Source organism: Chlorocebus sabaeus, unplaced genomic scaffold (assembly GCF_047675955.1).
Source record: "Chlorocebus sabaeus isolate Y175 unplaced genomic scaffold, mChlSab1.0.hap1 unalloc_scaffold_114, whole genome shotgun sequence".
Lineage (NCBI taxonomy): Eukaryota > Metazoa > Chordata > Mammalia > Primates > Cercopithecidae > Chlorocebus > Chlorocebus sabaeus.
This window is the reverse complement of record NW_027326902.1, coordinates 400,989-416,918: the sequence shown is the minus strand read 5'-3', so window position 1 is coordinate 416,918 and position 15,930 is coordinate 400,989.

The following is a 15,930-nucleotide window of genomic DNA, read 5'->3' as shown; positions in this document are numbered from 1 at the left end:
CACTGAATATAGATTTCTAGGGTGGCTTTTTTTTTTTTTTAATTTTAACACTTTAAATAAATTTCACTACTCACTTGTTGTTTGCATGGTTTATGACAAGAATTATGATATAATACTTATCCTTGTTCCTCTACCAGTAGGGTGTCCCCCACCTGACAACCTTCCTGCACCTCTTCAGCTTCTTTCACGGTTTCCCTTTTTGTCTTTGGTTTTCTACAATTTGATTATGATGTATCTAGGTAAAGCGTTTTTGTTTTTTATTCTACTTAGTATTCCCTGATCTTCCTGGATCTGTAGTTTGGTATCTGACACTAATTGTGGGAAATTTGTAGCCATTATTACTTCAAATATTTCCTTTCTCTCTTTTCTTTTCTCTTCTTTTTTTTCTTTCTTGGTCTTTCTCTATTGCCCAGATTGGAGTGCAGTGGTACAAACATGGCTCACTGCAGCCTGGACCTCCTGGCTCAACTGACTCTCCCAGCTCAGCCTCCCAAGTAGCTGGGACCACAGGCACGTGCCATCATGACTGGCTATTTTTTTACTTTTCTTTTTGTAGAGATATGGTCTCAGGATGTTTCCCAGGTTGGTCTCAAACTCAAGCAATCCTCCTGCCTCCATCTCCCAAAACGTTGGGATTACAGGTGTGAGCAATGATACCTGGCCCTGTTCTGGCATTTTTCCTTCTCTTTTCTCGTGTTTCAGTTTGGGAAGTTTCTATTGAGATATTCTCTGTACGAATTCTCTTCTGAGATAATCTTAAGTTCAGAGATTCTTTCCTCAGCCACACCCAGGCTACAACTAAGTCCCTTAGAGGCATCCGGCATTTCTGTTATGGGGTTTTCATTTCTAGTGTTTCTTTTTAAAAATTAAAAAAAGTTTTTGTAAATTAATTTTTATTTCCTTTTTTTTGAGATAGAGTCTTGCTCTGTTGCCCAGGCTGGAGTGTAATGGTGCGATCTCGGCTCACTGCAACCTCTGCCTTCCAGGTTCAAGTGATTCTCCTGCCTCATCCTCCCAAGTAGCTGGGATTACAGAAACGCACCACCATGCCCAGCTAATTTTCGTATTTTTAGTAGAGATGGGGTTTCACTAGGTTGGCCAGGCTGGTCTTGAACCCCTGACCTCAGGTGGTCCACCCGCCTTGGCCTCCCAAAGTGCTGGGATTACAGGCGTGAGCCACTATGCCTGGCTATTTTTTTCTTTTTTAATAGAAACCACAAGGTCTCACTTTGTGGCCCAGGCTGGTCTCGAACTCCTGGGCTCAAGCTTCCCAAAGTGTTGTGATTACAGGTGTGCGCCACTGCAGCCAGCCTCTATTTATTTTATTCTCAGAGTTTCAATCTTTCTACTTATATTATCCATTGTTCTTTACATTGTTCGCTTTTTTCATTAGCATCCTTAGCACATTGATCATACTTATTTTAAGAGACTAGTCTGGTAATTTCGAAATTATTGCCATATCTGAATCTGGTTCTCCTGCTTTCTTTTCCTCTTTAGATTGTTTTCTGTTGCCCTCTAGCATGCCTTGTAAAGTTTTGTTGAAAACCAGACATGATGTATTGGGTAATAGGAACTTAGATATATTGGCTTTAGGGAGATGGTTGGTGTTTATCTCGCTAGGAGAATTATGCTGTGTTTACTATTTGCTGTAGCTGTAGATGTCTGAGGCTGCAGTTTCCTCTAGTGTTGCATTTGCCTCCTCTGGAAAGCCCTTCTGAAACAGTCTGAGCCTTGCAGGTCTCTCACTGTGATCCGCTGTTGCTGTACAGGAATCCTGCTGCCATGGAGGTGGGGAGGGGAATATTCCCCCGTCTTGTGATTAGGTCTCAGTGGTTCTGTGGTCTCTGCATTTGCTGTATGACCTCCGCACGTGCTGCTCACCTCCGCTCCCACTTAGATGTGACAGGGTGGCTAGAGAGGCTAGCGCTGGGTCATTGACCCTCCCTGGGTCAGGTCAGGCTTTCATCTAGACTCCCATGTGTGCTGGCCTTTGTTGCAGGGAAACTGGAGGAGAAAAGAATGCTCTGCTACATTTGCAAATGGTTGCTTTTCCTCTGCCCCTGCTGGAGGCATGAGATTTCCCTCCAATCTGCACAGCGAGGACCTGGTGGGGCTCCTGGAGATAAAACTCAAGAAAGTGTGGGAGCCCTCAAGGCTAGGGTTTTTAACTCTGACTGGTCCAGCCTCTGCCTCCAGCAGCTGGTTTATTTCAGTCTAGTTGTTCCTACTTGTTTTGGCTCCAGGCAGGCTTCTCCTCTTGGGCTTCTGCTCGTGGTGAGTTGTGAATTTTTGTATCAGCCTCTGTCTCTCCAGTTTTCAGGGCAGCAGTTTGCCCTGTGATCTACAAGGAGCTATTTGTATTTTAGTTTGTTCAGTTGTTTCCCTGTAAGTGTGGGAATGATGCCGTTGAGCTCTTCTTATGGCAGAGCAAAAATCAGAAGTCTAGGATGCCTTTTTACTGTGCCAGAGGTTCCCTCCCCATGACGGTCAACAGAGAAACCTAATTGCACTTCAGCATTTTCTCTGCACTGACCTTGCTTAGTTTCTCGATCTCTGTCCATTATCCTGCTTCTCCGACCCACTGAGAGCAACTTGTTCAGCAAGAAGGTGACAGTTAAAAGCTGTGGTCAGATGGCCGGGTGCGGTGGCTCATGCCTGTAATCCCAGCACTTTGGGAGGCCGAGGCGGGTGGATCACAAGGTCAGGAGATCGAGACCATTCTGGCTAACACAGTGAAACCCCGTTTCTACTAAAAATACAAAAAAATTAGCTGGGCGCTGTGGCGGTGCCTGTAGTCCCAGCTACTCAGGAGGCTGAGGCAGGAGAATGGCGTGAACCCCGGAGGCGGAGCTTGCAGTGAGCCGAGATCCGGCCACTGCACTCCAGCGTGGGCCACAGAGCAAGACTCTATCTTTAAAAAAAAAAAAAAAAAAGTTGTGGTCAGATGCAGTAAGTCTCTGGCTCTCCAGTGAGTGCTCAGGTTAGTAATAGATGACAGTTGGGCTCCAGCTTGTGCAGGGCTCACCCTTCCGAAAACAGCCTCGGGCCCAAGAAAGACCCAGCCAGTGCCAGTGCTGCCCAACCCACCTGCTGCTTCCCTGCTTCCCGGTTTCAGGGCTCCCCCAGGGCGCCTGCCGACCAGCTCTTTTCCAAGGCCACACTCCACAGGAGGACTGGAGAACATCTCAGGGAGGCAGCCGCAGCAGCCACTGCGTGGAGTCCCAGCAATGACATGGTTTTGGACCTTTTTCTACAAAATCTTTGAATTGTTACTGGGAAAGGAGGTGAGAGGTCCTCAGCCCGATGTGGACTGTGGCAGCCGGTACTCAGGGGTCCGCTGGCTAGAGAAGGAGCCCCCTAAGTCTCATCAGTGTGGAGGACCCCCTAAGCCTTGGCCCCTGACGGACTGAATTCTGGGCTTTGGAAGCAGCACAATTCCCAGACACTGCACTGCCTGGAGCCAGGGTAGACAAAGATCCTGGGAAGGAAGAAGAAAGGAAGTGGAGTTGTTGGGAGGCCTGGCCCTGGCATACAGATTCCAAACCAGAGGCTTCCATCCTGGAGTTAGGGTGGAAGAGACCAGCATTATTAAACTTGCAACAATTATTTTAAATTACTTTTGAAAATACTTATTTTTTAACCTTTGGTAATAAGAAGAGTTACATTTGGAACACTTTCTATATCTGCTTTTATTTATTTAAAAACATTATTTATTTTTATAGAGATGGGGTCTTGCTTTGTTGCCTAGGTTGGTTTTGAACTCCTGGCCTCCAGTGATCCTCCCACCTCAGCCTCCCAAAGTGTTGGGATTATAGCATGAGCCACTAAACCCAGCTTTGTATCAGTTTTTAGATGTTAGAAACTAGAGGCTTAATTCTGGAAAGCATATCTTGACAGTAGTTTAAATGTGAACATGTATTTTTAGAAACAAATTTTGGCTTATGTGAACACAGATTCATTGTAGTATCTGATGTTGTCACAGTCTTCAAGAGAAAAAGACAACCATTCACCATCCTTGGACATATGTGTTGAAATGCATGCTGCTGTGTGTGCAAATGAACCCACTTTTATACTTGTATTATTTTGCATTGACGGTCTATTTTGAATTTAAATAATCATGCTTTGATTCTTCATAAGTTTTTATGTTATGGAATTGTTTGCACTGATCATAAAATAAATATAAATAAAATAAAATATAAATAAAAATAAAAGAAATGTGTGAAATAAAAAAGTGGTCCAAAGAGGAGCTCATTTCTTTGGGAGGGGCTGGGGGTGGGGCGTAGGCTGGAGAGGGAGTCACCATGGCCCTGGGCATGGTGCTCACGGGAAGAGCGGATTCCCCGCCCTCCATGCGGATGGAGTTAGGAGTACTTGCCACTCTCCAAGCTGCCCCTAAAAGAATCACATGGAACTTTGGGGGATGCCTGCAAGAAGAGGAGCTTGGTATCTTGTTCTGATGGGCTGGACGACCTGCCCAGGGGAAGAGAAAACTGGGAGATGAAGCCCTTGGAGAGAGCCCGCCCAACCCTCCCCAGTGCCAGCTTGTGTTTCCCATGGGTCAGGTCACCTGGGAAGCAAGGCGTGTTGAGCCATCTGGCTGCCTCCTTCCCAGGCCGTCTGCCGGGTGGGGAGTGCATGGGCGTGTCCTGGCACAAATGGCGTGGAGCAGAGGCTAGGGGTTCAGCCAAAGCACAGCTGGAGGAACTGAGGAAAATGGGGGACTTGGGGAGGGTGTGGCCGCCTCATTTCCTTTTTAATTGCAAAGCGATACATGCTTCCTGTAAAAATTTATGTGTACCATAAAAATGTACAGCGCCATAGTACCCCATAGTACGAATAAACTGTCTGTTCCCCTGGTAGCAGGTGGATGGTTTTCAGCCTCTGCGTACATACTGACGAACTGAGTGTCTTATGTCTTTAGGTGCTAATGCAAACATTTCTGCAGAACAGATTCCCGGGAGTGGAATTGTTGGGTCAAAGGATGTTCACATTTATAAACTGGTAGATATTACAAAAATTGACCTCGAAGTAGCTGTACCAATTTATAAGCCCACCAAAAACGTGCAGGAATGCCCAGTTCCTGGGATCATTGTCGTCCCATTAAGATTCCCTGTGGGGCTGGGGATCACCTGACGCTTGGCTGAGGTCTTTCCCCCACTCTGCTGATGGCAGTAGCTGTTGCCAACACGCAGCACGGCTGGGGCTGCACAGTCCACGGAGCTGGTGGAGCCCCGCCCTTCTGAGCTGGGACCGGAGCCCCCGCGCCCAAACCGCCGCTGCAGACCCGGCCTCGCGCTCTACGGAGCCGGCAGGAGCCGCACCCAGGGGGGCGGGGCTAGAGCAGCCCGAACCGCACCTGCTCCGAGCGCTCCTGGGCTCCAGCGGGACGGCGGCCGCGCGTAGGGAGGGTCGGCCTCGGCCTTCCCGGGCGCCGCAGCTGCCCTCTTCCCTGCAGGACCCGGGCATCTCCGCAGCCTGCACCCTCGGGGGCCCCGAAGGACCCCTCCCTTCCCCGCTCTGTCCCCGCGGGCTCTGGGGCGTCTGCTCCGGTTACCCGGCCTCTCTCTGCTCCGATCTCGGGGTGGGTTTAGGGCCGAGCCCTGGGGGCCTTGAATGACCACAGGAGGCAGGCGGAGTCCTCGGTGGAAGGGGGAAGGTCCCCCCAGTAAAGGTCCCACTTTCAGGTCAGGCCGGGTCTTGAAGGCTGCGCTGCCAGTCCTGCGGACCTGAGTGGGGACTCGCGGTGCCTCCTCCAGGCCCGCCCGGGGCCATGCAGGGTCAGTCGGCCTGTGCTTCCTCCGCTCTGAGGTCATGAAAGTCCTGGGACCAGGCAGAGCACAGGCCGGAGGACGACCAGAGCCAAGAGTGGAGGCAGGTGAGTGGACAGACGGCCGGCTGGAGAGAGCTGTAGAGACCTGCAGGCAGGGAGCAGTTGCAGGCAGGGAGGAGCTGCAGGCAGGGAGCAGCTGCAGGCAGGGAGGAGCTGCAGGCAGGGAGGAGCTGCAGGCAGGGAGGAGCTGCTTTCTCTGCTGAGAGCCTCGGAGACCTGCGGAGACACCGAATTACTTGCCTGTGGAGAGGAGTTAATCTCTCCAGGGCCTCCTGTCTGCTTGGAGCTGAGCACTCCATGGGCAGCCAGCCTGCAGGGAGGAGCTACACTCCTCTGAGTTGTTGTAAAACTCAATAAAACTCTTCTTCGTCCTTGGCATGTCATGCTCTCCGTGGGATATCTTTTTACTTATTTGTGTCTTCGCTTTATTTCATTGTTTTAGAGTTGTCAGTGCACAGATATTTCACTTTCTTGGTTACATTTATTTTTAAGTATTTAATTTTTTAAATGATACTGCAAGTGGGGTTGTTTCCTTGGTGTCTTTTTCAGATAGTTTGTTGTTAATGTGTGGAAATGCTGCCGCTTTTTGTGTGTTGGTTTTTTATCCTGCAACTTTATTAAATTTATTGGTTTCAACAATTGTTATTGGAGTCTTTAAGGTTTTCTACATAGAGAATCATGCTCTCTGCAAATAGGGATAATTTAATTTTTCCCTTCTAACTTAAATGTTTTTATTTCTTTTTCTTTCCTGATTGCTCTTGCTAGTACTTTCAGTTCTGTGTTGAAGTGGTGAGAGGGGCATCCTTCCCTTGCACAGGATTTCAGAATAAAAGATTTCAGTTTTTCCCATTATGATATTAGCTGTAGGCTTTTCATGAATGGCCTTTCTATGTTTAGGAAGTTTTTGTCTATACCAATTTTGCTGAGAGCTTTTTTGAAAAAAATAATGAATGTTAAATTTTGTCGAATGGTTTTTATGAATCAATGGGGATAACCATGTGGTTTTTATCTTTCCTTCTGTTAATGTGGGGTATCATATGGATTATTTTGCCTATCCCAGGGATAATTTCCACTTGTTCATACGATGTTTTTGATGTGTTGTTGAATTTGGTTTGCTAGTATTTATTGAGAATTGTTGCATCTATGTTCATTGGAGATCTTGGCCTGTAGTTTTTTAAATAGTATCTTTGTGTGGCTTTGGTATCAGAGTAATGCTGGCCTCATCAAGTCAGTTTGGAAATCCTAGCTCCACTTCAATTTTTTGGAAGAGCTTCAGAGATACTGGTATTAGTTCTCCTTTAAATGTTTTGTAGAATTCATCAGTGAAGCCATCAGTTTTTGAGCTTGTCTTTGGTAGGAGACTTTCTATTACTAATTCAATCTCCTTTTTTATACTTATTTTTATTTTCTTTGTTTTTCTTTTCTTTTCTTCTTTTTTGAGACAGAGTCTTGCTCTGTTGCCCAAGCTGGAGTGCAGTGGCACAATCTTGGCTATGCAACCTCTGCCTCCTGGCTTCAAGCAATTCTCATGCCTCGGCCTCCCAAGAAGCTGGGATTAAGGCATGTGCCCTGATACCCTGCTATTTTTTTGTATTTTTAGTAGAGATGAGGTTTCCCCATGTTGGTCAGGCTGGTCTTGAACTCCTGGTCTCAAGGGATCCACTCACCTTGGCTTCCCAAAGTGCTGGAATTACAGGCGTGAGCCACCATGCCCAGTCTATATTTTCTATTTCTTAATGAGTCATACTTGGTATGTTTCTAGGAATATATCCATTTCTTCTAGATTATCTGATTGGTTGCTGTACATAGTAGTTTTTTATGATCTTTTTTATTTCTGTGGTCTCAGTTTTAATGTTTCCTCTTTCATTTCTGTTTTTATTTGAGTCTTCTGTCTTTTTTATTGCTTAGGGAAAGGTTGTGAATTTTGCTTATCTTTTCAAAAAATCCAATTCTCAATTGTATTGATTTTTTTCTGCTGTTTTTCAAGTCTCAATTCCACTTATTTCTGCACTGATCTTTATTGTTTCTTTTATTCTGCTAACTTGGGGTTTCGTTTGTTCTTTCCCTAGTTGCTTGAACTGTAAAGTTAGGTTGCTTCTTGAGATTTTTCCATTTTCATATTGTGTTATATTTTCATTTTTATTTGTCCCAAGATATTTTCTATTTCCTCTGTGATTTTGTCTTTGGCTCATTGTTATTCAGGAGCAGGTCGTTGAATTTCCACATGTTTGTGCATTTTCCAAGATTTCTCCTGTTATTATTTTCTAGTTTCATACCATTGTGATTACAAGGGACACTGATATAACTTCAGTCTTCTTAACTTATGTTGTGCTGTAACATAGACTCCTGCACAATGCTCCATGTGCTCCAGAAAAGAGTGCGTTCTGTTGCTATTGGATGAAATGTTCTGTATATGTCCATTATGTCCATTTGGTTTAAAGGCCAATGTTTCCTTTTTGATTTTCTGTCTGGATGTTCTATTCCTTGTTGAAAGTGAAATATTGGCTCATGCTGGTGGCTCACACCTGTAATTTCAACACTTTGGGAAGCCTAGGAGGGAGGATCCCTTGAGGCCAGGAGTTCAAGTTGACCAGCCTGCACAATGTATCTAGACCCCATCTCTACAAGACAAAAAAAAAATGCCAGGCATGGTGGTGGCACATGCCTGTAGTCCTAGCTACTTCAGAGGCTGGAGGCAGGAGGATTGCTTGAGCTCAGGAGTTCAAGGTTACAGTGAGCTATGATTATGTCACTGCACTCCAGCCCAGGCAGCAGAGCAAAACCCTGTTTCTAGACAAAAATTTTTAAAAAATGTATTAAAGTCATCTCCTACAATGCTTTTTAGTTTATCTCTACCTTTAAATTATTTTAAATTTGCTTTCTATATTTAGTGCTCTAATTTTGGGTGCATATATATTTACAATTGTTATATCCTCTTAATGTATTGAAATATTATTATATAATGTCTTTCTTCATCTCTTTTTTACAGTTTTTGACCTAAAGACTATTTTGTCTGACGTAAGTATAGCTAACCCTGCTATCTTTGTGTATCCATGCACACGGAATATCTTTTTGCAAGGTGTATCTTTTTCTATTACTTTACTGTCTTATCAATTCTTTACTTTTAAAGTGAGTTGTTTGTCAATCTCTTCTTTTTAATTGAAGTATTTAGTCCATTTGTATTTGTTATAGCTATCTCTCTGGTAAGATTTAAATCTAACATTTGCTTTTTGTTTTCCACATATCTGTACCCTTTTCAAAAAACACAGTTCCTCCTAGTTGCATCCTATTGGACTAATCAAAATTGTTTGGTATTTTATTTTATCACCTCTATTGATTTTTTCAGTATAAATCTTTGTTTTTTGCTATTTTATTTTGTTGTTTTTTTTTTAACTTTAGAATTCACACTATGCGGTCTCCATATACTGCAGTCTACCTGGATTTGTTGTAACAATTTACAGATGACATAGAAAATTGAAAATGTTACATATCTTTTTGTGGAAAGGTCCCAATTTCAGGCCAGGGAGGGCCTTGATGGCTGGGCTGCCAGTCCTGCAGACCTGAGTGGGGACTGATGGCTGGGCTGCCAGTCCTGCGGACCTGAGTGGGGACAGATGGCTGGGCTGCCAGTCCTGCGGACCTGAGTGGGGACTGATGGCTGGGCTGCCAGTCCTGCGGACCTGAGTGGGGACTGATGGCTGGGCTGCCAGTCCTGCGGACCTGAGTGGGGACTGATGGCTGGGCTGCCAGTCCTGCAGACCTGAGTGGGGACTTGTGGTACCTTTTCTGGACCCACCCATGCCACCCATGGAATCAGTCGGCATGCGCTTCCTCCCCTCTAAGGTCTATAAAAGTCCCGGGACCAGCAAAATCAGCACCGCAGAGACCCCGTAACTGCCACCAATGAGCTTCCCATCCTCAGGCACGCTCAAGCAGCGGAAGCCTCCCAGGCAGGGTCAGCACTGGTGTATTCTGTAGACTGGACAGGGATACACACAAAAGTGTTGCATTCACCCTTTTCCTACTTTGAGGGTTAGCTGCATGGAAAACGTGAACGGTAGGGAGAAGGACATCCACCATGTGCTATTTGTATGCACTTGCCTGGGGCCACTTGCAGGAGGGAAACGTGGGTTTTTACTCTGCATGCTCCAGCCTTCTGGGTGGCCTCCCCTGGGGCCTTCATGGTTCACAAAATGTATACCTGAATGTCTCGGGTCTCTCTCAGTTTAAGGTATGCCCCCCTCCACCTTTTTTTTAAAGTCCCCAGCAGGTATTTATTTTCTCTTTTTAACATCCTGTTCTGCAGCTTGTCTCAGCTCTCCATAGGCTGAAGAGCCAGGTCCTGGCACAGGCCGTGCAGAGACTAGCAAAGGCTTTGAAGTTCTCCTCCTCGGTGATGATTTAGGCTTTCTCCTTCCCGTAGCCGTTCCTGATGGGCATGACTGGTCCTGTCAAGCTGGTGGCCAATTTCAGTTCTTCTGCTGAACCGTCTCCCTTTCTGGGGGCCAAGGCTTCCTGGGGAGAGGATGCGTGTGGTCCCGCGCACTGAACCGTCTCCCTTTCTGGGGGCCAAGGCTTCCTGGGGAGAGGACGCGTTTGGTCCCATGCACCTTCCTGGGGAGAGGACGCGTTTGGTCCCGCGAACCTTCCTGGGGAGAGGACGCGTTTGGTCCCGCGCACCTTCCTGGGGAGAGGACGCGTGTGGTCCCGCGCAGCTTCCTGGGGAGAGGACGCCTGTGGTCCCGCGCACCTTCCTGGGGAGAGGACGCGTTTGGTCCCGCGCACCTTCCTGGGGAGAGGACGCGTGTGGTCCCGCGCACCTTCCTGGGGAGAGGACGCGTGTGGTCCCGCGCACTGAACCGTCTCCCTTTCTGGGGGCCAAGGCTTCCTGGGGAGAGGACGCGTTTGGTCCCGCGCACCTTCCTGGGGAGAGGACGCGTTTGGTCCCGCGCACCTTCCTGGGGAGAGGACGCGTGTGGTCCCGCGCACAGAACCGTCTCCCTTTCTGGGGGCCAAGGCTTCCTGGGGAGAGGAGGCGTTTGGTCCCGCGCACCTTTAGCTGCTGTACATTGGCCTGTGGGACTCAGTGGACTTGTGTTGTGTTGGATCCATGGAGATGCCAGTGGTTTGGCCCAGCTTCTTGTGAATGCCGGCTACCCTTAGCTCCTCCAGGCTTCAGACACTGCCTACTTTGGTGTGATGCGTTAGCGTGAGGCACCTTACTGTGGGCTGGGTGGGCCCAGGCGCGGGGGTCGCGGTGATGGGATCTTTGGTTGGCTGGTTGAACCACATGGTTGTGTGCTGCTGCCAGCACTTGTGAGAGAGGGGTTTGAACTTCCTGCCATTCCAGCTGGGGCCTCTGGCTGCCCACAGCCCTCCTGCACAGGAAAACAGCCTTCCCATCATTGAAAGTGGGCGGATCAGATCCACTGATTATTTAAACACAGTTTAATGTTGTTTTTTATATTAGCTATATGTTTGCTTTTCTTATTTATCACATAAATACAGTCCTAAAGGAATGATAACTACAGATGGAGAGGAAACATATTTTTAATGTTATAACATATTTTTAATTATCACATCATAATCCTTTACCCCTTAATACGTAAGTGTGCATTTTCTTAAGAGCATTCTTCTACATCAAAATCAGGAAATTAACGTTTATCCAATAATAACCTTGTTAATGTTATCGCAAAAACATTCATGAGTAAGAACCCCAAATATTTACACGCTAATGCAAATGACTGTAGAAAATAAAACTTGCGTTTTCTGAATATCATGTGTTAATAAGGGGAGTAGCTTTCTCCCAACAGGTGACCGAGGATATTTTCATAAGCTTAAAATGTACTTATCTGACTTGATGGAGAAACAAATTAAAATCTCCCTCTAGAATTTCACAGACAGCAGTGTCTGGACCTGGCATCTCATGAGGGCTGGTCATGGGTGTCTCTTCGTGCTGTGGTCTGAATGTGTCCCTCTCCACCACGCCCTACACACATGTTGAAATCCCAACACCCAGTGCAATGTAGCAGGAGGTGGGACTTGTGGGAGGGGATTAGGTCATGAGGGTGGAGCCCTTACGATGGGATTAATGCACCTATCAAAACAGATCTGTCAGGGACTGGGTGGCTCACGCCTGTAATCCCAGTCCTTTGGGAGGCCGAGGCGGGCAGTTCATGAGGTCAAGAGATCGAGACCACCCTGGCCAACATGGTAAAACCCTGTCTCTACTAAAAATACAAAAATTAGCTGGGTGTGGTGGTGGGTGCCTGTAGTCCCAGCTACTCTGGAGGCTGAGGCAGGAGAATCGCTTGAACCCAGAAGGTGGAGGTTGCTGTGAGCTGAGATCATGCCACTGTACTCCAGCCTGGGGATAGAGTGAGACTCTGTCTCAAAAACAAAACAAAACAAAACAAAAAACCAAAAAAGAAACAGACCCTGCTGGGGGCGGGGTACGGTGGCTTATGCCTGTAATCTCAGTACTTCGGGACGCTGAGGTAGGTGGATCACTTGAGGCCAGGAGTTCAAGACCAGCCTGGGCAACATAGCAAGACCCTGTCTCAATTTAAAATCAAAAATATAAACAGACCCTGAAGAACTCTCTTGGTCTCTGCCATGTGAGGATACAAAGCAAAGTCAGCAGTTTGCAACCAAGAAAAGAACCCTCGCCAACCCTGACCATGCTGGCACCCTGATCCTGGACTTCCGGCCTCCAAAACGGTGAGAAATACATTTCTGTTGTTTACAAGCCACTCAGTGTATGGTATTTTGTTACAGCAGCCAGAGCTGACTAAGGCACTTCCCAAGTCTGTCCTCAGTGGTGTCACATCTTCAGCTTGAAGTCAATCATAGTGGGAGTGCTTGCACCAGGGAAATCGGCTCAATATTTTTTTTTTCAGAAAGCCAGTTATTAAACATTTATCAGACACCACTGCATTTCTTTATCACTCTCTCTCTCTGTTTATATTACTATATGTTTTAATGAGCCATTTGAAAATAAGGTATAAACATCATAATCCTTTACCCCTTAATATGTAAGTGTGCATTTTCTTAAGAGCATTCTTTTACATCAAAATCAGGAAATTAACTTTTATCCAATATTATTTAATCCACACACCTCTTTCAAAATGCCCTTTTTTTCCCCTAATAATCTCCCTCTCTCTCTCTAGACTCAAGCAATCATTCCACCTCAGCCTCCGAAAGTGCTGGGATTACAGGCCTGAGCCAACTTGTCTGGCCCAGTGTTGTTTTTTTATAGATCCAGGATCCCATCCCGGGTCACCTATTGCATTTAGTTCTCCTGTTTCCTTTAGCGTGAAGTAGTTCCTTAGTGGTGTCCTGTCTTTCAGGACCTTGACATTTTTGAAGAGTACCCGTCAGTTTGTCTAGTGTTTCCTCCTGATTTATGCATTTTTGGGTGCAGGAATACCTCAAAAGTGATGCCGTTTGTATTCTCCACTGCATTGTATCAGGAAGAATGTGATGTAAACTGTTTTCCCATCTGGCGATGTTAACTTCTGTCATTTGGCTAAGGTGGCGTCTGCCAGCCTCCTCCACTGTAAAGTTAATTGGTACGTGTTTTGTACTTATGAGTTAAGAAGTAATATTTTGAGACTTCTATTGTAGGGCAGAGCTTTCTCTTCTCTCCGTGAATTTGTTTATGTATGTATGTATGTATATCAGTGGGGAAATACTTATGGATTCCTATTTTATTCAGGGGTTCAAAATCCATACTGACGTCAAAATCCATTTGACTTGGCTCTTCTGTCCAATCTACTTCCTTATTTTCTGGCATAGGATATTGTAGGCTCTTCTTGTATTTTCCCTGCCCTAGCCTTGGACTCAACCATTTCTCCAAGGAGACTTCATTCCTTTTGCTGAAAATAGTACTAAAAACTAAGTTCTGGGTCTAGGTGTGCCCATTGGTACTGGGGTGGTGTTGTTGCTAAGCCTTCAAACAAGACAGAGCTGGGAACGAGCTGCATGCACACACATCTATGTATCTGTCCACGTGTGTGCGTGCATTCCATCTCTCTACATACAGTAAAGCCCACGTGTTCACATTGATACCTCTCATTCCAGTCCACCTGAGACTTACTCTCATCCTCTGCTTTCCTTTCTGTATTTCCGTATTTCCCTTCACTGATACAGAAACCTGACTCTCAGCACACTTCATGAATTTTTTTATTTGCACATCCCCCTCTGGTGTATAACCAAACTCCTGAGCCTGTGGGGCGAAAGCTTATCCCCAGAGGTGTCCCTGCCCCATCCATTCCCATCCCGGTGCTGAAGGCCCTGGTAGAAATCTCAGTCCCCATGAAGAGGAAAAGAAAAGGAGAGGGAAAGAGGGAAGAAGGAGGAAAGACCAGTTAGAAAGCTTGGCTGCGGACTAGTCTCCCTTCCTCATTCTCCTTCTCAAGCAAGATGGGCAAGGAAAGCTCTGCCTGGAATAAGGGCAAGGGGAGGAGAGCATTACTTCTCTGAATTTTACTCTGAAACAATACCCTAGGAGATCGTCCAGCAGTTTCATTATAGTTCCTGTCAAATGAATGATTTTAAAGATGAGTATTTAAAAAAAAAACACAGCTTCTTCCCCTTTATTACAGAACTGATACATATATATTATTGAATGTTAAAAAATACAAAGAAGACATTTAAAAAATACAATTACCAACCATTTTCCCATCCAAAGGTAATCACTAAGCTTTTTGGTGTATCCTTCTCCCCGCCACCCAACTCTTTTAGTTTGCAAAATTTCAAACCCACAGCAAAGCTGCATTGATAGTAAATGAATATCTGTTGACTAGTCACCTAGATTCACCAAGTGTTGTCATTTTGCTACATTTGACTTGTCTCTATATTAATATGTTTTATATTTTTCCACTTAGTCACTGGAAATTCAGTGGCAGACACTGTGGTAATTTATATCTAAAAAACTTCAGTATGTTTGCTGAGAACAAGAATATTCTCCTACATAGCCATAATACAAATGCCTCACTCTGAAAATGAAGCCGGGCACAGTGGCCCATGCCTGTACACCCAGCATTTGGGGAGGCCCAGGTGGGAGGATTGCTTGAGTGAGGAGTTTGAGACCAGCCTGGGTAACAAAGTGAGACCCCGTCTCCATAACAAATTTAAAATTAGCTGGGCATGGTGTTGTGTGCGGAGGTGGGAGGATCACTTGAGCCCAGGAGGTTGAGGCTGCACCCCAGCCTGGCCGACAGAGAGACTATCTTGGGGGTAGGGGGTGCAGAACACTTCTCCAGTGATATCTTGTTCGTGTTTCATTTTCCCCAATTGTCAAACTAATGATGTCCTTGGTGCCATCATTGATGGTGTTAAATTTAATCACTTGGATGATCTGGTAGACGTCTCCATTGTAAAGTAAATTTCCATTTGTAAATTTCCCCTTTCAAATTTATAAGTAGTGTATAAGGTCACTGCTTTGAGACTGAAAATACCCTGTTCTCCAAAAGACTCTCACCAATAATTAGACTTCACCTCTAAAAGAAACCTTCCTGTTTCTTCTTTTTAAAAAGAAATTTGAGTATCAGCATGAACTCATGGATTATGTTTTTATTCAGTGTGTTATCATCTCTCCTGTCATTATTCATCCTGATATTCAAATTGTCCCACAATTGGTCAGTGAGGTCCCTTCAGCCTGGCTCCTCTACCCTTTTGCCATGTTGCCGTCATGTTTTGAGCACTTATTTTACTTTACCACACACAATGCTCCAGGCTCACCTTGAAATTTTTGCCCCAGCCCCAGAAACAGCTGTTTCTTCAACTTCATTTTAATGGGAAATGCTATTTGAAACCAGGATCTGAGCCTTACTTAGGTGAACTCGTTGCTTACGAAGTGTCATTGCGTCTGGACTGTTTTAGAGCTAGCAAACATACAAAAAACATAAAACGATACAAATTAACTGATCCCTCTAATGCAGTCACTAAAGCTTTCTCCTTTCTTTCTTCCACGCTGGCTTCTTTCCCACCACCCACCGCAGGCAACCCCGGCTCTCAGCGACGTGGATGTCTTTGTACTCATTCGCTCAGTCCCACAATCCACATATGAGTTTTGGACGTGTCTCCTTTCCTTGAAG